General features: G+C 33.6%; 1 pseudogene; it reads left to right on the top strand.

Annotated features, from left to right (window-relative positions):
- The first annotated feature begins 1976 nt into the window (after positions 1-1976).
- Positions 1977-24271, top strand: part of LOC130454726 (signal peptidase complex subunit 2-like) — a 121853-nt pseudogene continuing 99558 nt past the window's right edge.

The raw sequence follows: 24271 nt of genomic DNA on the forward strand, positions 1-24271 counted from the left end.
TTTGGTCGAAGCAGTCTTCACATGCTGGGTGAGCAAAGCCCTAGTTTACCAGGGGTCGACGACCCGATGGCTATCTTCACAAGGTTTAGCCAGCCTGTCGAAGCCGTTGCCTGGAGTGTGGCCGCTGCCACATGCTAGCAGCTACTGGGAGCCACAACTGAAAGCTGGTGGTGTCAGAGGCTGGAGAGCTGCCCCAGGAGGGCACGACAAGCCCTCCATACCAGAGATACTACCCCTCCCTGAACACACCATACACCTCAATATGACTATATGACTCCTCCATACCAGAGATACTACCCCTCCCTGAACATACCATACACCTCAATATGACTATATGACTATATAAAGATAAATACATTATGTATATTAAAAGCTAATAATAATTACTGTATAATTTCAAAAAGAGACAAAAAGTCTTTAAAATTGGAAATGTAAATGAAGTTGACAGCAAGAGCTAAAATGGGAAACCTCAACATTCTTATAAAAATCCAATAAATAAAGGAGAAAACAAGTTAATAAAGTTAAAGTTGAACAATAAAATAAACAAGACTACCTGGCATTTACAGAAAGAAAAAGACATAAAATAAAATAGAATTTTTCTCTTATTGTACACAGATCTTTCCCCCTAAGATCATGTAATAGACCTCAAATACACATTTTGTAAGCAAAAAAGAGGTTGTTCACATGCTAGATTTTAATTCACAATCTAAAAAATTATTTTAAAATACCAAAATTTAAACTAAAATGTAGTCAAGTATATGAGGTTTATTAAACTCTCTAGACCATTTCTTACCTACATTTTTGTCTACCTCAGCCTATTACTCTACAAAATAGAAACTGAATAAATGAATACTGAGGGAAATGACATAAAATAATCATAATGTGTTAGTTTCTAGGCAAAGGAGAAAATTTAAATCATAATATAATATTTTTAAATAATTAAAAATAGATGTAATATCCTAAAAACTGAAATTCATTAATTAGTTAAATAAGTATTGATTAGGTCCATTCTACGTGTCAGGCATTCAAAAAAGGCATCTTGCATCCAAGAGTAAACTCAAAATGTATGGATGCTTCCAAAATAATTTTTGAAGTAAAGTGACTTCTTTAAATACTTGCATTAGGAAGCATTAATAATGGGGCTTGATAAGCCAGGCAGGGGAATAACTAGAATTCAGAAATTTGGCAGATTCAGTGGGTTTTGGCAGGTGAAATCAAACGACCCAGAAGCAGTCAATAGTATGAAATTTAGGCAGATGCGTGATGAGTACCACTGCCGAAATTGAAGCAGTTTTTGAGCAGTGACTCATTTCAAGAGAGAAGGTCTAGATATATTTGGGAAATAAGGCAAGAAGATCTAACAGCAAACAGAAGCCTTGCTAATACTATTTTGACAAATGAATAAAATTTAAAAAGAAGAGAATGGCAATCCCTATAACTTTGACTTTATAATTTGCTTATCTCTTATTACTTACCTATTACTTTGTACCTAGATCCTTTAACTTAAGATTTATCTGATCTGTATGCTAACAAATGTGAAATGAGGGAAAACAGGAGTCATGGAATTTTTACTATTTATATGGCAAATCTTTCTATTCTCACTCAGAAACTCAGTTAACCTCATTGCTCCCTGTGCTAAAATAACAACAACAAAAACAACAACAACAAAAAAACCTTTGTCATTGATTTCCTGGTTCTTACCCAGGGAGGAAAGACAATGGGCAGAAATAAATACAGTTAATTAACCAGTATGCAGAAATAATTGAAGATCCTACTTTGTATGCAGAGAAAACATCCCTCACAGTCACCTGGGAAGCAGTAAATGAAGGTGTAATCACAGAGGCTAGGTCAACAAGTGGAAGAGTCAGTTACAGGGGCTGTCAGCCAGAAGAGTCTGTTAACCATTCTGATCATGCCTTCTAACATTAGGTATATGACATATTTGTATACTAGACACTCTTCTTTTGAATTTGAATATGTCCTCATTTGGTGATCTCAACTCTCATATATTTGTCACCTTTCTGCTGATGGTCCTCAAATCTATCCATTCACCTCTGATATCACAGCTACAATTACCTTTCAGACATCTCAACCAGGATATCCAGTTGACATCTGGAACTGAATACCCCTCTGAAACCTCCACAAAACCGTTCTTCTTGCTCATTACCATTAAAGTTAACAACATGCTCACAGTCCCCCAGGCTTGCAACCCAAGTATCAAACTCCACTCTTCACTAGTTTTCACTATTCCATATATAATTTTCCATCAATGTCATTGATTTTACTTTTGCAGCATCCCTCAAATATGCTGCCTTCTCTCCTCTAATACCATCACCTTTCTGATGTATTCCCTCATCACTTTGTACCTGTGCTGAAATTGGTCGCTATTTGCCCACTTCAAAACTTAGCACTCTAATTCATCCTCCACTCAAGTTACCAAAGCAATTTTCTTAAAGAACAGGTCTGACCCTATCACCCAAATAATACATCTGCTTCACCATTACTTATAAAAATGAAGGGTTTAAATTAATATATAATAACTTCAAGTATATTTTATAAGATTTATTAATAATCACTTGAAGTAGAGGAAATAAAAAGAACAAAAGTAAAAGCCTGTGTAAAGAGAAGTTTTCCTAAACACATTAGTAGGAGAAGAGAGTGAGAAGTGGGGTTACAGATACTTTATCTCCAAAATGTAAGGATGTAACATGAGGATAAAAGTGGGATTCTGAGAAATGGAGTCCTGGGGTACAAAATTCTAATTACATAATCCTCCTGTGATTCCAATGGGAAATGAGCATGTAGAAATTTCCTAGATTTACATGCCTAGTTTCTCCATGGAATCAGTACAAATAACCAACTTATATTTCTAACAATCTTTAACTGGAGGTACAAATAATATTGCATTTCTAAAGGGAAACTACAATAATTTTGGGATAAGAGGGAAATAAAAGAGAATAAGATCAAAACCAATGTCAGGTGCATTTGCAAAAATCCAATTAGGGGACAGTCCCCTTTGGCATAAGATTGTACATTCAAAACAAATGTGTTCAATCCCCCACATATTAAATCACTACACCCCAAAGTTCATTCTGGATCTTTTGATGCAGTGTGTGGTTTCTGCAGGCATCTTCATGGGTTCAGGGAGGCAGCAAGTTTCTTATCCTAAAATTACTCTCAAGAGAATTTAAACTTTACATTATAGGATAATAATACAATCCTCCCTGAGAAGGGTGTTGACAAACACAAGGATCACGCAGGAATACATGGCTGAGTTATGGGGTATATGAATCAATTGTCAAAAGAAATAAAAAATATCAAAAAATTCCAAGAAAAGAGAAAAAAGTAACTTCTGAGTGAAATATAAAATATCAAAATCTTATGTGTAAAAATTCTAAGGAAAAAATATACCTATAACCAGTCCTTGAATGAGGACCCAATTAAAGTGATTTATGTCCCATAAGCCTGTAGTAGTAACCAATCAGCAGTCAGGACTATAGAAAATTGCCAAACTATGAAACACAGAAAAAGAACTAGATTTTGAAGCAGATGGGAAATAGCATTCGTTGGTCTGATTTTACCTTTGTTCTCAGGGATAGGGGAGCCATAATGGCCACCAAAGTGATGTACTTGGTAGAAGTGTAGATCTGGCACAAGGGAATCCTGTTCTAACTTTGCAAATAACCCCTTCCTTGAACCCCCAAAATAAGGTCAAAGTCCCCTGTCTCAGTGCAGAAACTCATCCTTCCCACCAGTCTCCTTGTTGGTCTTTTTGGCCTTGTGGTCCTTGGAACTATGAAGTGGTTCCTTTATGATTCCTTCTCCTTGAATCAGATACAATCGTTAATAAAAGTTCCATAATATTAAACAATAAATGGCAGGTTTCCATAGTCTAAAGCTTTTAGGTATGAATTGAAATTAGGGCTAATGAATATTTTAAACTTACCCTACTGCAAAATCAAAAAACCATTAATACTGCTAACATGTACTTCAAGTATAAAAAATGAGGAAAAAAAAAGAAAACTCAAAGACTCTATTGCACATACAAGGAAAAACAATAATAAAATTAAATATATAAATATAGTTGACAATCAGTGACACACTATGTTAGCCAAGAAGAGTGAAATATGTGGGTAATCCCATTATTAAATTTGTAGACTCAGTATGTCAAAGTTTGATGATTACTTGATATACCTAATTGAGAACAGGACCAAAAGACCCTTCTAGGCCCAGAACACTAACTGACTTTTAGACCGAAGTTTAAAATATTAAAGACAGGGTTTATTATCATTCAAATGTAAGAGTACTAGGAACAAAGAAATCCCTAACTATGAATTTTAGATACTCCCCCCTCCCCCTTTCCTACAGGCCCCACAAAAGGCTGTCTTCAAAGTCTTTTGGCTGCCCATTTTTACACTCTATGTCTATGAAAACACACTATATAGCTGCCTGACCTAACTAATAATCTCAAATAATGTTTGGATAAGTTGATAGCTCATCAGAGTAGCAACTTTGAACTCTTGGTGAGTTTATCCTCTTCAGCCTAGGTCCTAGATGGCTTCAGGCCTTTCCCACAGACAGGTTGATTGGCTTGCTGGCTGTTCTCTTTACAGATGTCAGGAAACATACTCAAGACTCAGTAACACAGTTGAATGGCAAATTAGGAGACAGAGTTGGTAGGATCTCAACCACAGGATACTAGAATAACATGAATGGTAGCTTCAGCTCCACTTGGTTCAAACAGGAACAAGTCACAGGAAGTTACCTCTCCAAGTTCTCCCAAAGACAGGAACCAATGGCCCTCAACTGTCCCAGTGTGTCTCTCTTATACCTTCTCCACACTCTAAAATCAGGTCCTTACAGTTCCATGGCATGCAGCAAGCATCTTTGCAAACTCTCTTGTCTAGTTTCTCTATGCAAAACTTTCCTTTTCCTCATTACAAGAGGCACAATACAAAGGTTGCTCACTAAAAAAATTAGATCCATTTCCTTTTTAATCTGACCATGAACCACAGTGAGAGTATACATAATTTACACCAAGTTGCTTCTTTATAAAATGGTAGTACAGTAGCTACTGCACATACAAAGAAGTACCAAAATCCCTAAAACCATAATAACCCAGTTAATGTTGATAGCAAACACACCCGTTATCATATAGGATTCACATGAGTTACTGTGTGACATTTTAAGAAACCTTTGAAGCCCATGGATACTTTTCATAAGTTCTCCAGATCTAGAGAAACTTTCAACCTTGGTGAATATATTTCTAACAAAGTCAATTACTGTTACCATTCCAAAATGTGGCAGGAAAAACCAGAAAACTTCTATACTATTAATGAAAACCTTTTGGGTCTAAAATGTCACCAAGAATCTAGATCATTCTAGAGCAAAGTAAGCTAAAGAGTTACAAATATAAAAATCATCTAGGAAGCACCAAGCCCCCTTGGAAAATTCTTCCCACCTCCCAAATGAGATTATAACTCATCACGGGGTAAACAAGCCCCTTGGGGAACCTCCCTCCTCTAATATGAGACTGTAACAGCCTACTAGGCATGTCTTTATATATCTCATCCATTTCAATGTGGAAGCAAGGAATACAACAGTGAAAATCACTTCGGATGTCTCATGCATTACATTTTTTTAAACATGGAGGTGGGGAATAAAATAGTGCTATTACACTTCACTTCAGTTACTAAATGGATCCTTACCTTTTGTTACAAACAACTCAAAGGCAGGAAAATGATCAGTCAGAGGTAGTGGTGCTATTAGATATCTGAAAATTACTTCTGAAGACCCCTTAAAATTAATTTAAATCCTTAGGTCATTAAATTCTCCAAAGGTTGTATACAGGTTGTGACCAGTTTGATGGAGTCCATCCATCACCAGCTATGTGACAATAAAGGCAAAAATGAACAAAAGGCCATTAAGGCAACATGTATCCTTGATGGATCTGGTGACAAACCCAGCATCCATAAGGACCTATGGTTTTTCCATGGAAAAGGGTTTGCACCAGTTGTATATGGACTTTTACAATGGTATTTTATCCAGTCCTTCATAGGGAGAGATACAAAACAAAAGAATGTAACAGAACATATAGCTAATGGTCAAAGAACAGGAGATGAAAATGACATAGTGTAACAGAAGATATTAGATTAGATTAATATGTGAACTTAAAAACATTGAATCTTAAAACAATCAGCAAATACAATATATATGAGAGGATGTGATCAATCAATCCAAGAGTCCTTTTCTCCAATGCTGATAGCTGCATTACAGAGACTTTCTCACTATTTGGAGGGGAAAAACATTTAATATCAATAAAGCAATGAGGTCTGAAAAGGAATAAAATTCACCTCCAGCCTCTAAGGTGCCTTCTCCTTCTGATTATCATCATCCATCTAGATTCCTTTGGCCACACCTCTGGGGTTCCTGATTCCAACACTAAGCATAGTGACTATGCATAGAGACTATGCCAACCAAAATGGCAAGGGAGTTAAGGGAGATGAATCTCCCCTCTGAATTTGGAGATTACTCAAGCCATAAATTGCAAAGTATTCTATAAATACCAGAACCCCCAGGAGCAACAGCAAGAAAAGACATTTAATATCAATAAAGCAATGAGGTCTGAAAAGGAATAAAATTCACCTCCAGCCTCTAAGGTGCCTTCTCCTTCTGATTATCATCATCCATCTAGATTCCTTTGGCCACATCTCTGGGGTTCCTGATTCCAACACTAAGCATAGTGACTAAGCATAGAGACTATGCCAACCAAAATGGCAAGGGAGTTAAGGGAGATGAATCTCCCCTCTGAATTTGGAGATTACTCAAGCTATAAATTGCAAAGTATTCTATAAATACCAGAACCCCCAGGAGCAACAGCAAGAAAAGACATCCTATGGCTGTAAGCTGCACAATCTCAGTAAGTTTCTCTGGAAATGGAAGCTATTTGAGATAAGCAGGAAACTGGGCCATGCTTTCAATCTCTACTTCCTGTCTATAGGTGGCACTACACTAGTGTGCACTGGCTAGAAGTAAAAGCCTCTCAAAGAATGTTTGGGAGAAGAGTTCTCTCCCTCCTCCCTCATAGGGGTAAAACCAGCAGCCCCATAATACCTAAGTCCCCACACCCACAGTCAGCACCCCCACAGCCAGGAGCATGAAAGCCTTCCTGGTTTAGCCAGGCTGGGTTGGGGCTGATAGTATTGATTGGCTGTTCCATGCTGGATTCCCCTACTGCAAAGTGGCTAGTGCAGGCTTGAAACACACATGGGTGTAGGCAGAGGGGGATAGCCCAAAAGGATTTGGATCTCACCCTTCTGGCAGGAAAAAAGGGTGCTTCCAAACAACTCTCAGACCTTCTGGAAAACAGCAGTGGTAGGTGAGCCATAGTGGGAGCAAGGGGAATGACAGTGTGAACTACAGTAGCTTGTGGACAGACCAAAAAAAAAAACAATAACAAAAATGTATGGAGAAAAGCAGGTTATTAGCAGGAGCAAAATTTATCTGCTCCCAATCTTTTACTCAAAGTCTTTCTTGAAAAAAAAATCAAGAATTCTATGGCTTCATGGTTGCCAAAAATGTAAGATTTAAATTAATATCCAATAATTCCAAGTATTATATTTTATAAGATTTTTTTTAATAATTACTTGAAGTATAGGAAATAAAAAGAACAAAATTAAAAGCCTGAGTAAAGATAAATTTTCCTGACCACGTTAGTGGGAGAAGAGAGTGAGAGGTGGGGTTGTAGAAACTTTATCTCCAAAACATAAGGACATAACATGAGGATGAAAGTTGGATTCTGGGAAATGGCATCCTGGGGTACAGAATTCTAATTACACAGGATCAAATACATAGTACTCTATTTAGCATTCAAAGTCTTTTATAAACTGGCCCCATTCTAATTTATAGCATTTTTCACTTCATTCCCCAACACATATTCTTTGAGATAATGACACTGGTCTCCTGGCTGCTCCCCAAAAGATGCACTCTATCTCTCAACTATAGGTACTTTGTCTTCCATATATGCAGTACATTGTCTCCTTATCTCTTCCATCCTCTTTTTAAATCACAACTAAAATTTCATCATTTACAGGAAGCCTTTTCCAAACCCTCTTAATTTTAGTGCCTTCCTTCTTTTAAATGATGTTTTTCTGTATATGGCTATTTTGTACATTTTAATTTGCTTATCATCTCCCCCACTCAATTATCAGATTTTTGGGGTCAGCGATTGCTTTTATTTCTTTTCTTTTTCACTAGATCTTAGTACGTTGCCTGATATATTTGTTAACCATCTAAATCAATTCATCCATAGGTAATTCTCTCTCTCCTTACAAGTGAAAAAGTAAGCCTGCAAGCCAGTCTATCTGTCTGTCTGTCTGTCTATCTATCTATCTATCTATCCACATATCCATTCATCCATCAATGCCCAAAGACCAAAAATAATGCTTTTGGCTAGAATGCAAGGTGTTTGTGTTTGTGTGTGTGTGTGTGGAGAGAGAGGGTGAGAAAGAGAGAGAGAAAGTGATATGATTAGAGTGGTATGAGGTCATGAAGAATCTAAATGAGAAGAATTGGATATTCTTTGAGAGGGTAGAATTTAGATCAGATTTCACATCATGGGACATGGGAAGACTAGTACTATGCTATGAAAATGGCACTAGATTTGTAGGCAAAGATCCTAGATTCAAATTCTACATCTGGCACTTACAATGTTGATGTCCTTAGTCAAAACATTTAATCCAAGTCTTAATTGGCTCCCCTGAAAAATGAGGGAGATAAAAGAAACTATCTTTTATATCCCTTCTTGCTTTACAACTATGACCCATGTGAGCCATTTGGAAGTGAAGCTTTACAGTAAAGGAATCAAAGGCACTAAATATTTAAGATGTGAAAAGTAAAAAGATGGTGGTGCTACTAAAAGCCCCAAGAACAAGCTAGTTTTAGGAGAAAAATGATGAGATCAATTTTAGCCATGCTTCACATCAGAGGAAAACTTGTAATCAAAAATATTTTTAATGAAATGACCTTTAGACTTGATGAGATAAAATTTGACCAGAGTAGGAACCATTTGTTGTTACTTGAAAATTTAAAATTAATTCTATAAAGATGAAATATGAATTTTCTAATGGAATCAATATTAGAATATAATAAAGGTGATCATGATGTTATATTGATCTGGCACTTGGCTGTTTACAAAGTGTTTTCTACAAAGTAGAATTGTGATTAAGTTAATATGAATATAATTATTCCATTTTTATAAACAGAGAGCCTAAAGAATTAATCAATATGCCCAAATTAATGTAACTGGTTAATGATGGTTGAGATTAGAAAATATATCTCTTTGGTCCCCATTCCTCTACCAAATATGTTTCCAATTCTAATTCTCATTAGAATCATTCATTTGGAAAATAAGGGTTAGGAAATCTATGATCTATTTATTTGTTACTTGACAAGTTTCATTCATAAATCACGGAGAATAATGACTGAGGTTATACTCAATTCTAGTGCTTAACTTCTTTTTTTATATAAAATGAAATAAATTAACATGGAATATTTAATATTATAACATGGAAATATATCTCCAAATTTATTGGCAGATTCTAATAGAGTACAGTTAGGAAATAATATATTCAGTTCAATTGAGGAAATATTTTAAAATGCTTTGATGAGTGAGCCACTGTGCCAAACATTGGGAAATACAAAAACAAAAACTAAATAGTCACCCCCCACTCAAAGCATTTAAATTCAGTGTGTAAAGAAAACATATTCACAAGTTAGTAAATAGAAATTAGCATACAATTAATTTTAAAATAATTTGAATGGAATAGCGAATAAAGAAAGGAAGTAAATAAAATAGAGGGGTTGAAAAAAGAAGATAAATTATAGAAGATTTTAAATGCCAACTTGGATTTTATCCTAAAAGCTTTAAAGAACCATTACCAATTTCCAAGTAGGAAGATGAAATAGTCATAATTCTATTTCAATAATATGAATTTGAAATCTCTAAAGGGCGGCTTGGAGATAGTTAAAGTTGGAGTGAAAGAAAAGTTATATATATATAAAGAGAAGGGTAAAGATATATAAAATGTTCTGAGATTTGGGTAGAGAAAAGAAGGCAACTGATTAGTTACAGAAATCAAGAAAAAGGTAAGAATCAAAGTTTATTCCCAAGGATGTAAAAGTAGGTGGCTAGGAGAATAGGTAGTATCAAATAGATATAGGAACATTTTGAAGTTAGATGACTTTAAAAGAACAAAAAATGAGATTGATTTTTGAGTTAGTAATATTTCAGGATATCCAAGGAATATTATTTAATAGGCAGTTGATGATGTGGGACTGGAGATCAAAAGATTATTTTTGAGTATGTTGGGAAGTTATTTGACCACAAATGACAACTGAACATAGGAGCAGATGGAGAAAAGTGTAAAAGAGAAGCTACCTATTCAGTTTAATAGAAAGTTGTGAACCAGCAGTCATTCACCCAGTAAAAGAATAGTGAGCAATGTCATAATGACAAAAAAATGTGTTTCCGAAGAATGAGAAAGGGCAAATGGATTTACCAATTAAGAGACCACTGGTAATCTTGATAAATGCTATTTCAGGCAAGAGATTGGTCAAAAAGATCAGAAGTCAATTTGTAAGTAATTAAGTAAAAAGGAAAAGATGGAAAAGCATGTAGGTAACACTTTCTTGAGTTGAGTTGTAAAAGGGAGAAAGACACAGGAAAATAGATTGAGGCAAATAAAGGGTCAAGTGAAGAATTTTCCTTTTTTAAAAATATAGTGGTGGAGTGGAAAGTTTCTGGGTGAGGTTACAGAAGAAGATGGTAGAGTATAGGCCAGGGCCCCCCTAAAATTTCCCCATATTCCCCTGGATACAACTTTATAATTATGCCTTCTTCCTGGAACAACTCCAAAAGAGAATGGAGTGGTATTTATATTTTGCAACAGACACTTTTCTAAGGACACATCTGGCTGGAGACTATTGGGCTTACCCTCAAGTTGGTTCAGTAACTTCCCCAATATAGTTTGTCTTAGGATTTTTCCTCTCTCCCCTTTCTGCATCATCCCTTAATATCCAGAGAAACTGCTGTAGAAGCAATGCCACTGTTATAAGAGTATCTTGCTCTTGCTCTATCAAACTATAGACAGATATGGGGAAAAAAAGGGAAAATTATTTTAAAGAGATACATATTTCTCCCTGGACCTTTGTTCTATTCTGCTCTCCCCACTTTTACCATTAAACACCTTTATTTATTGAGAAACATCATAAAAGAGCTGAAAAATGAAAAAAATATTAATACCTCAAAATGTTTTGTGTGTGTGTGTGTGTGTGTGTGTTACAGAGGTCGCAGCAGGAGTCATTATTCCAGTCTATAACAATTTATGAAGTCTGAATGAAAGGTCTGTGATATCAAACCCAGAGCATACCATAGGTACCAGTAATGCATAAGTGTCATGATGGAAACAGTAGGAGCTTTGGTGCCTCTCAGCCAAAAGATGATACAGGATCAGAAAAATGATCAAAAAGAGATTAAGAGGGACCCCTTGTTGTCAATGGGTACAGTGCTGATTGAATGGAAATCATATGCAGGGTTGAGAGGAGCATTTTGTTATTGGTTGCCAAAGTTTCATATATTGTAAGCTCTCCCCATTTTCTCCTTCATTTAAAAAAAAACAACTTCCTTTTACTTTTTTATGTGAGAAAAATTTCCCCATTCTGCCTCTCTCTTCCGTCTTCTCCCAGAACATTTCTCTTTTTAACATTTGCATTCTTTCTTCTTTTTGAGATCATAACCAATAATAATATATCACAATCATCTCATCTGTCTATGTATATTCTCTTTGTAAATTTTGTCTATATGTATGTCTATGTAAACTTTAATTATCATAATGATGTAATTCTTTACATTTATTTGTACCACAGTGTAACATAGAAATGGAGACAGAAACAAGTCCTTTATGATAACTCTTTCATTTTTATCTTTTTGTGGAGGGGGGAAATGGGAGTAGCATACAAAATTTGAAATGGACTCTCATTGAAATTGATTTAAGGAGGCAAGACTATATGTATATATGCAAACATATGTTTGTTTATATATATATGTGTGTGTGAATCTATGTATATTTATATACATATATATGAGTGTATACATTTTGTCATATATAGAAATCTATCTTACCAAGAAAATAGAAAGGGAAAGGTATAAGAGACACTGGTAGGGGAGAATATAAAAGAGAGGGTAGATTAAAAGAGGCAGTGATCAGAAGCAAAATAGATTTTTGAGGAGGGACAGAATAAAAAGAGGAAAAGGACAGACAAAATAAATAGAATGGAAAGAAAAAGTCTGTCATCAATAACTACAAATAGGAATGGGAAAAGCTAACCCACAAAATGGAAGCAAATACCAATTTGATTAGAAATCAGAATCCAAAAATATATTGTATACAAAAGAAATACTTGGAATAGAAGGATACATGCAGATTTACATAAAGGCCTGGAGAAAATCTATTATGCTGCAACTGAAGTAACAACACTAAAAGAAACAATAGTGATTTCAGATGAAGCAAAGGCAAAAAAAAAATTAATTTAGTTAAAGAGATAATCCAGAAAAATACGTTTTCCTAAAAGGTATAATAAACAATAAAGTATAAATGCATTGCAAATTTCTCTAATAAAAGTCTCATTTCCCAATTATATAGGGAACTAAATCTAATTTATAAAAAAAAAAACAAGAGCATTCCCCAATCGGCAAATGATGAAATGATAAAAATAAGCAGTTATCAGAAGAAGAAATCAAAACTATTTTCATTAAAATGTACTAAAAAAACTGTTGCTTAGAGAAAGGAAAATTAAATCAACTCATATAGTACTACACCTATCAGAAGTAAAAATGATAAAGGGGATTATGTGAACCCTTGGTAGAGTAGTAAACTGTTCTAACCATTCTGGAGAAAAACTGGGAATTATATCTAATGGGGCTCTAACTCTGTGCATACCACTACTTCATTCATCAAAAGAAGTCAAAGAAAAAGAACTAATGCATACCAAAAACATCTTTTAGCAGGGTTTTTTTCCCCCATTGTGGCAAAGAACTAGAAATTAATGAGATACTTATAAATTGGGAAATAGCGGAACAATTTACACCATGTGATTTTCATGATGTAATACTCTGTTATACGAAATAATGAGGGGAGGGTATTTTTAAAAATAGCAAGAGATACTGATATAAGTGAAATGAATAAATAACCAAGATATCATTATGTATGGTAACACATACGCTGTAATGATAATAAACTGTGAAAGCCTTGGCTACTCTGATCAATACAATGATCTAAGACATTTCCAAAGGACTCGTGATGAAAATATCATCTACAGAGAGAAAAATGATTATCTCTAAGTATAAACTAAAGTATAATTTTTCAATTTATTTCATTTTTATTTTATATCATTAATATGAAAATATGTTTTGCATGCTTTCATATGATTGATATATAGTCTGTGTTGTACAAGAGGTGGGTTATGTAATGGAAGGAAAGAATCTGGAACTCAAGATTTTAAAAAATAATAATGTTAAAAATGAAGAATAAAATTTAAAAAATATATAAATATTGAGGGAAACTTGAGCATTTCTATTGGCAAAAGGGAAGGTGCCAGTGTTTAGGAAGAGTTTGGAGAGAAAAGTTAAGTTTCCAAAGAAATTTAGTAGGAGAGAGGGTCAAAAATAGAAATAGAAGTTTTAACATTGAGATACTCAATTTTTCATTGGGGACTGGAACAAAGGAGGATGCAAAGGACTATTACTGTAAGGGATTTTTTTTACTGTTTTATTTTGCACCATTACATATAGATTTTAAAAAATTTTGAGTTTCCAATTCTCTCCCTTCATCTGTATCTCATTACCTTCAGCCCTACCCTTCTCCCCAAGAAGGGAGTTAGTAAGCAATCTAATATAGATTTGATTACACAATCATGTAAAACATTTTTCCATATTAGTGAGACAATGGATTTTCAAGTATAATGTGAAATAGAATTGAAACTCATGATGGAAGTCTTCTTTTTTTTAATTAAAGTAGAAGCAGGATTCTTTCCTAAATGGATTATGGGGAAAGATGAATAAAGGAAAGGAGAAAATGTTTTGGATATCATATATAAAATAATATTTTCAATACCAAATGTGTATCATGTACAGTAGAGATTAGATAATATACATTTCCAATGAAGTCTTTCTATATGTACAAGGTTTTCAACAAATAAATACTAAAGTGAAAAAGAATGAGAAGATATAGGATAATGAGGGAAATCCAGGATTACAGTTTGATAAGGATTATAGATAGTAAGAATAGTGGATAATAATTGCAAAAATAGTTTATTTTTGTTTCTTAGTCATTCAGTCTGACTGAATGACACTCATGGGGTTTTCCTAACTAGATAATGAAATGATTTGCTATTTCCTTCTCCAATAGATTGAGGTAAATAGAGGTTAAGTGAATTGCCCATGTCACATTTCTGACTATGTGATTAAAGATGGATTTTAACTCCACCTGATTCTATGCCCAACATTCAATCCACAGAGCAATCTAACTGCCTAAGAATAGGTATTAATACATACTTTTGAACCAGCAAAACATAGATACACAAATGTAAAAGTAGGGAAATGGAATTTATGAGAATGTAGGAGATTTATGAATTAGAGAGCTAGACAATTCATGGTTACAAATTTATCTATCTTTCTGGCTCTATCTGTTAAAGTAAACAAGTAAAAATATAGATGTTTGATGATTAAGGTCAAGAGGAAGACTAATGCAAACATTAAATAAATTAAGAAGGAAGGGATAATAAACTGAAAGATGGTAGATAACTATTGCATTTATCTACCTTACAAGATTTTTTATATTTTCTTGGAATTGATTGTGAAAAGTTACTTTTTTTCTTTTCTGGAGGAAACTAATAGTCACTAAGTTTTTAAAAATGCAGGGGAAGGAAGTGTTGTCATCACATGACAGTCTTTCTTCTCAGAAGTTCAAAACTTCTTATTTGTACTATGAATCTAGGTGCAAATTTCCATTTTCTATGAACTCCTTGATAAGCAATGAAATGACTAGGTGAAGAGGAGATAGATATAAAAGGATAAACTTTGAGGATTTATGAGATCTATCACTATGTGTATGATTTAACCAGCATAGACAAAACACCCAAATAAAGTCACATTTATCCTACTCTCTTTAAAATTGAAACCATACTATAATGGATGTAGAGGAAAAAATAAAAAAAATGTATTTGATTTCATAAGGAAAACTGAAAAGTTATGAAATTTGCCTCCAAACCATGAAATATCCATTTCATTCTATTTATTTTTGATTATAGTTTAGTAAAGCACTTATTTAGCTTTCATAAGTATAAATCTTATAATTAAGTCTTTCTTTTTAAACAATTATACAGTTCTAATTATATCTGTATTTCATTTTGAGCATGATATTTTTAATTTAGAAAAGAGAATGGAATGCTTTTTTATTCTATATGGTTTTAATTGTTATTATACTATTCAATAGATATGCATACTATACATCATCCACAGATAACTTACATATCTATATATAAAAATAAATGCATTTATACACATGTACACAAAGATGGAAAACCTCAACAGTTAATGCATATAATTCCATTTACATACAATATACATATTTCGTTGACTTGATATTTCCTATATGTATTAAGCCAGTATTTTAAAGGCTTTAGGTCTCTTTCAGGAGTAAATTTTACTTGAAAAAAAAAGTTCTACCTTTTTAATTAAAAATATTATTTTGCTTATTATTAGGAAAACTTTCAGCATAATTAACCATATCAATAATGAGACAAACAGAAACAACATTATTATCTTGATAGATGCATGAAAAGCCTTCAACAAAAACAACACCCATTCCTTTAAAAAACACTAGAAAGTATAGGAATAAATGGACCATTCCTTAAAATGATAAGCAACATCTATCTAAAATGATCAGCAAGTATCATCTAGAAAGAGGATATGTTAGAAGCCTTCCCAATAACATAAGTGGTGAAGCAAGGATGCCCATTATCACCTCTATTATTTAATATTGTATCAGAAATATTACTTTTAGAATTAAGAAAAAAATACTTGAAGGATAAACTCTCACTTTTTTACAGATAATATGATGGTATACTTAAAGAATCTTAGAGAATCAACTAAAAAACTAGTTGGGATAATTAATTACTAGCAAAATTTCAGGGAACAAAAGAAAACTACAAAAAAATCAGGTTTTTTATATATTACCAGAAAAATTCTCCAGTAAGATACAGAAAGAGAAAGTCCACTTAAAGTAACCATAGACAAATAAAAATAAAGATACATAGAAATCTATTTTCCAGGATAAACATAGGAATTATATGAATACAGTTATAAAAAATTTTCATAGAAAAAGTCAGATCTAAATGATTTGAAAAATATCTTTTTTTTTCCTGTGAAGGCCAAACTAATATAATAAAAATAGCATTTTACTTAAATCTATTTACTTATTCAGTGCCATACCAATAAAATTTCAAAATAATTATTTTTTAGAATTAGAAAAAAAAATTCATCCGGAAGAACAAAGAGTCAAGAATATCAAGGGAATTAATGAAAAAGGAAATGTAACAGAAGGTGGCCTAGAAATACCAAATCTCAAAAAGTACTAAAAAACAGAAATCATGAAAATGGTCTGAAACTCACTAAGGAATAGAATTTTGCTTCAATGGATAGAAATTTGTTACACAATATATTGGGATACATGACCTTCATGATTTAGCATTTGATAAACTAAAAAACTAGTTTTGTATATAAGAATTCAGTATGTAACAAAACCTGCTGGAAGAATGGGAAAACATAGAGATCAATACCTGACACCTAAAACCAAGATACGATAAGGTCAAAATGGCTATATGACTTAGATATAAAGATTGATACCAAAGCTAAATTATGGGAATACAGAACAGTTTAAGTGGAAGATCTACAGAGAAATGAAGAATTTATAACCAAATGAGGTAGAGTATTCTAAGATATAAAATGAATAATGTTGATTATATTAATTAAAATTTTCTTATACAAACAAAACCAATGACACCAAGATTAGAAGAGAAACAACAAACTGGGGAAAATTTATAACAAATTTCTCTGAAAAAGGCCTAATTTCTCATATTTATAAAGAACTTAGTAATTTTATAAGAATGCAAGCCATTCTCCAATTTTCCAATGGTAAAAGGACATGAAGAATTAATTTTCAAATGGAAAATCCAAAGCTATCAATAATCACAAGACAAAATGTTCCAAATTACTCTTTATTAAAGAAATGAAAAATAAAACAACTCTGACATACAATATCACACCGATAAAATTGGCCCATCTGACAGTAAAGGAAAGTGATAAATGTTGTAGAGAATGTGGCCAAATTGGGACATTAATGTATGTTGTTAACTAATCCAACTGTTCTGGAGGGCAATTTGGAATTATGCAAAAAGGACTATATAATTTTATAGCCTTTATTTTTTCAGTACCACTACTGTGTCTGTATACCAAAAACATAATTAAGAAAATGTAAGGAGTCTACTTGTACAAAAATATTTATAACAGCTCTTTTCATGGTGACAAAGAATTGATAATTGAGGGAATGTCCATCAATTGATAAATGGTTGAAGAAATTGTGTTATATATGGGTGATAGAAAATTATTGTGCAATAAGAAATAATAAGCAGAATTATTTCAGAAAATCTTGGCAGATCTACATTAACTGATGAAGATTGAAATAATCAGAAACAAAACAATGTACAGCATAACAGCAATATTATATGTATTGTGAACAATTTATCTACCCTCTGCAATACAATGATCTGGAAAAATTCTGAAGGACTTGTGATGAAGAATGCTATCTTACTCTAGAGAAAGTATCTTTGGAATCACATGCAGATCAAAGCATACTATCTTTCATATTAGTCTATTTATGGTTTTATTTTGGGTTTTTTAATATGAATATGTACTTACAATAATACATTTTGCAATATAAATCCAGATCAAAATGCTTATCATCTCTGAAAGGGGGAAGAAAATTGATTGAGGGAGACAATTTACATCTTATAATTTTGGAAAATGTATTTTGAAAATGATTAAATGTAATTGGAAAATAAAAATACATTTAAAAATAAAAAGAATTGGCTAAATTGAAAAAGAAGTCTCAAAGATAAAAGAAGAAAATAATATCTTAAAATTTAGAATGGGAGAAACATCAAGATTCAAAGAAAATAAAAGAATGAAACAAATGGAATAAAATGTGACACATATCATTTTAAAAACAACTAAACTGGAGGCAGAGTCAAGAAGGCAGGTAGAGACAGCAAAAGTTTAGACCTCTGAAAACCCTTCCATTTCTATTACAAACTAAATGCTCCTAGGGGATGGAAAATCAAACTAACAACAGGACAGAGCCAAGGAACCTTCCTGCTGGACTCAACATAAAAGTTACACTGCCAAAACACTCAGGTTTAAGGGGAAGGAAGAAGAAAAGTCCCAGGACCCATATCCACCTAGAGCGCTAAGCCTCCAGAGGTAGCTGGAATCTCTGGATGGATAAGGGTGCTGGTCTGGAGGGAGTATCTTGCAGGTAAAGCTGTGCCAGGCTAAGAGCATTGAACACAGGCAGTGGGGAAGCAGTTGGAGAAGAAGCACAGAGCAGGCAGCTTAGTTGCAGCAGTGGAGACACTCCTTATTGCTACCCCCCTTCCCGAGGTATTGGCCTCAGGGAACATCCAGCTCTGCAACTCAGCTGTGCTTAAGCTTATCAAAGCCTTCAGAGGGCAGGGAAGCTCAAGCTCCAACAACCCTCTGCCACAGACTGCACTGAGAGATTTGCTGACTAAGCTCCAAGGGTGAAGCCTGACAGCAAAGCCCAAAACCACAGATCCAACACAAAATGAGAGGACCAAAACTATAGGCAACTACAGGGAGTAAAGAAGGGGTAAATATGAGCAAACAACAGAAAGAGAAAAAATAAATTACAATAAACAGCTTCTATCCAGGCAATGAACAAAGAACAAATGGAACAGAGAAGGATGAAGGAAAACCAAGCCAAAAAAAAAAAAGAAAGAAAAAAAACTTAAGTGAATTGGATACAGGCTTTGGAAGAACTCAAAATACAATTCAAAAAACAATCAAGAGAGCCTGCAGACAACTGGGAAAAAAACCTAAAAAGCAAGATAAGTCATCTGGAAACAGAAAACAGTGTCTTGAAAGCCAAAACTAATCAGCTTGAAAATGAGACAAAGGAGGTGAAAGAGGATGTCTAAAGAAAATCAGAGGAGAAGGAGAAGGATGACCAAAAACCCAGGAATGAAATCCAGTCTTTGAAAGCCAAAATACAACAATTAGAAGCAAGTGATGTCACAAGGCAACAGGACACTATAAAACAAAATCTAAAGAATGAAAAAATTAAGGAAAATATGAAGCACCTCATTCGCAAAACAGAAGAATTAGAAAATTGTTCCAGAAGAGACAACTTAAGAATTGTTGTTCTAACAGAAGACAATAGCGAAAGAAAAAGCCTGGATGTCATAATACAGGAAATTATCCAAGAAAACTGCCCCAATGTTCTAGAATAAGAGGGAAAAGTGATGATTGAAAGAATCCACAGATCACCTCCTAAACTTAAGCCCCAACTGAAAACACCCAGGAATACTATAGCCATATTCAGAAACTATCAGACCAAGGAAAAAATATTACAAGCTCCTAAGAAGTACTCATTCAGATAACATGGAACTACAGTGAGTATAACATAGAATCTGGCTGCATCTACAATGAAGGATGAAAAGGTATGGAATATGATGTTCTGGAAAGCAAGGGAACTAGTTCTACAACCAAAAAATCAACTACTGAGCAAAATTGACTATATTCTTATAGGGAAAAATATGGTCATTTAACAAAATAGAAGAATTTAACAAAAAAAAAGAATACCAAGCATTTATAAAGAAAAGAATGGACCTGAACAGAAAATGTGATGCTGAAACACAAAACTCAAGAGAATCATCAAAAGGTAATTAAGAAAGAGGGAAAAAAGAAAAAAAAAGCAAACAAAAACATTTTTAAGAGACTGACTGGGTTAAAATGGTATGAATCTCTATAAGGAAAGAGGTCATTGCTAACTCTTAAAAAATATTATCACCTGGGTAGCTAGAAGAATTATAAGTAGAGGGAACAGTGATAAACTGTATGTGATGAAATCCTAAGACATAAATAAGTATATAGATATATGTATGCATAAATACATAAACATATGTATGTATATATATATATATACAACTAGAGTTTAAAAAGAAATTAATACTAAAAGAAATGGGAAATGAACAAAATGGGTAAAATTTATATGTAAAAAAGAAGTGGGAGGAGTGGCAGGAGTAGAGAAGAACATCAATACACTGGAAGGCTAAAGAGGTTAGAGATAGGAAATACTCAATTCTTACATGAATTGAAATTGAGTCAAAGAGGGAAGAATAATAAAATATATTGGGACAGAGAATTGATTTGTGCCCTATAGAGAAGTAGAAGCATAAAAAATGAACTGGTGGGTAGGGAAGAAGTACAAGGGAGGGGTGTAGTTGAAAAAGACTGTAAAGAAAATAAGAAGGAAGGGAGAGTATAAAGGAAATTAAAATAAGGATGGTAATTAGAGGGACTGATTAAAAATAATCATTGGTGTAGAAGGAAATAGTGAAAGAAGAAAAGGCAGGAGTAGGACTGGAAATAAAAAAGCTGGGAAATACACTGCTGGTAATCATAACTCTGATTGTGAATGGAATGAACTCACCCATAAAATGCAAGCAAATAGCAGAGTGGATTAGAAACCAAAACCCTACCATTTGCTTTCTACAAGAAACAGCATGAGAAAGGTAGATACACATAGGTTCAAAGTCAGAGAATGGAGCCAAATTTATTGGGCATCAACTGAGAAAAAAAGGCAGGAGTCACAATCATGATATCTGACAAAGTCAAAGTAAAAATAGATCTAGTCAATAGAGATAGGGAAAGCAATTACATCATGATGAAAAGCTGTATAGACAATGAGGAAATATCAGTATTCAACATGTATGCATCAAATGGCATAGCATCCAAATTTCTAAAGGAGAAACTAGTGAAGTTCTAGGATGAAATAGATAGAAAAACTATACTAGTGGGAGACCTGACCCTTCCTCTATCAGAAATAGAAAAATCAAACCAAAAAATAAATAAGAGGGAAGAGCAGTGAATGAAATCTTAGAAAAATTAATTACTCGATATGAGGAGAAAAATAAATAGGGACAAATAGGAATACACCTTCTTTTCAGGAGCACATGGTACATTCACAAAGATTGACCATGTACTAGGTTATAAAAACATTGCAAAAGAGTACAAAAGAGCAGAAATAATAAATGCAACCTTCTCAGATGACAATGCAATGAAAATAATAATTAGTAAGGGTACATGGAGAGGCAAATCAAAAATTAATTGGAAATTAAATAATATGATTCTCCAAAATCAGCAAATTAAATAACAAATTATAGAAACAATGAATAATTCCACTGAAGAAAATGGCAATGATAAGGCATTCTTTCAAAATCTATGGGCTACAGTCAAAGCAGTACTCAGGGGGGAAATTTATATCCCTGAGTTCATATATTAACAAATTAGGGAGGGCAGAGGTCAATGAATTGGGTATGCAAATTTAAAAACTAGAAAGAGAACAAATTAAAAACCATCTGATGAAGAATAAATTAGAGATCCTAAAAAATCAAAGGAGATATTAATAAAATTGAAAGTCAGACAACTATTTATTTAAAAAATAACACTAGAAGCAAGTATTTAAAAAAACAAATATAATAGAAAAGGCACTGGTCAACCTAATTTAAAAAAGGAAAGAAGAAAACCAAATTGACAGAATCCATGATGAGAAAGGAGATCTCACCTCTAATGAAGAGGAAATTAAGGCAATCATTAAAAATTATTATGCCCAATTGTATGGCAATAAAAATGACAATCCAGGTGATATGGATCAATATTTACAAACAATGTAAATGATCTAGGTTAATAGAAGAAGAAATAGAATTCTTAAATAATCCAATATCAGAAAAAGAAATTGAACAAGCCATCAAAAATTTCCTTAGAAAAAATGCACAGATGCTGATGGATTCACAATTGCACTCTATCAAACATTCAAAGAACAACTAATCCCAATATTATACAAACTATATGACAGAATAAGCAAAGAAGGAGTACTACCAAATTCCTTTTACAACACAAATATTGATTCCAAAGCCAGGCAGGTAACAAACAGAGAAAAAAAAAACAACTACAGACCACTCTCCTTAATGAATATAGATGCAAAAATCTTAAATATGGTACTAGCAAAAAAGACTCCAGTAAGTGATCACAAGGGTTATTCACTATGACCAGGTAGGATTCATACCAGGAATGGAAAGATGGTTTAATATTAGGAAAACCATTCACATAATTGACCATTGGAGGGATCTAAGAGAATGAACACTCTCCACATTCTGAGGAAAAACTGTGGGAGTAGAAACACTGAATAAAAAACAACTGCTTGATTACATGGGTAGAGCGGATTTGTTTGGGAATGTAACTCTAAATGAATATCCTAGCGCAAACATCAACAACATGCAATTATGTTTTGATCATGGACACATTTTATACCCAGTGGAATTGCGCATCAGCTATGGGAAGAGTGGAGGGAAGGAAAGGAGGGAAAGAATATGATTCATTTAACCAAGGAATAATGTTCTAAATTGACTACATAAATAACTTTCAATGAATAAAAAAGGGGAAAAAAAGAGAAAGAAAACTAACTGCACTGGAAAATAGATTGGCATAAGATAATTTAAGAACTATTTTATTTCCTGAAAGCCACAATCAAAGAAAACACCTAGATGTTATATTTCTTTTTTTATTTCTTTATTTAGAATATTTTTTCATGGCTATGTGATTCATGATTTTTCCCACCCCTCCTGAGCTGACAAGCAATTCCACTGGGTTATAAATTATTGTAAGCAGTTTTATTAGGTTTATTCTATCTCATTAAGAGCAGGAGTTCTATTAATATCACACTGTCTTCTTTAAGAGATGGAACAGACAGACCTTGCTGTGGGCTCTTAAAGAGGCATATCATAAAAAGAGATATTTCTGTGAGTTCTGGGTCCAGAGATATCTGACTTCATTGGGAGAATGTTGCTGGATCATTTTTTCTCAGATCAAGAAGATCTGTTGTTTATTTGAGACAGTTATTTTCAGAGTTGAAATATACCTGAGAATCTGGAGAAGAATATTTCTGACTAAGAGGTTTTCTCCTGAAGAGAGAAGCAGCTGCCAGAAGGGGGAATCTGTCCATTCTCTGGTTTGGAAGGAGGGGCTGTGTCTGAGTCTCTCTGCCAAGAGATTCCAAATGTTATATTTGACAGTTGGCATCAGGCTGCCTTTGGTTGTTCATAGTATACTATAAGGAGTTTATTATAAATTTAAGTTCATCATTTAGCATAGCTTAACTAGATGGAAATTATTATCTTCAGTCAGTGGGAGTAGATAAGTGAAGGTCTGCCTTGGCAGATAAGAAGACACTAAAAAGAAAACTGTTAGATTTGGGGGCGTTTATTTAGAAATTTTAGTATTAATTTAAGAGATTTCCTATTCTATTCCTAACTCCTGTCTCCTATCCCTGCCTCTTCTCATAGTGAAAATAAATAAGAGCTGTATCCAATTGCTTCCTGTCTTCTATCCATAGCCTACAATTTAGTTTACCCTACAGCTTGGCATTATCAATGATCTATCAATACTCTGTACCAACAGTTTTATCTTATCAATACAAGCTCTAGTTCCACAATAACATGTATCATTGTTCAAAACCTATTTCCATATTGTTCATATTTGCAATTTCAATCTTTCAATGATAAAACCCCAATCACATCCCCATTGAACCACATAATCAATCATGTTTTTCTTCTGCATTTGTATTCACACAGTTCTTCCTATGGATGTGGATGGCATTCTTTCTCATAAGGTCCTCAGTGTTGTCCTAGGTCATTGCATTGTTACTAGTAGAAAAGTCTGTTACATTGGCTGTGCCACAATGTTACAGTTTCTGTGTTCAATATTTTCCTGGTTCTTCTCCTTTCACTCTGCATAAATTCCTGGAGGTCTTTCCAGTTCACACAGAAATGCTCCATGTAATCATTCCTTTCAGTCCAA

This window comes from Monodelphis domestica, chromosome 5 (assembly GCF_027887165.1).
Source record: "Monodelphis domestica isolate mMonDom1 chromosome 5, mMonDom1.pri, whole genome shotgun sequence".
In the NCBI taxonomy this organism is placed as follows: domain Eukaryota; kingdom Metazoa; phylum Chordata; class Mammalia; order Didelphimorphia; family Didelphidae; genus Monodelphis; species Monodelphis domestica.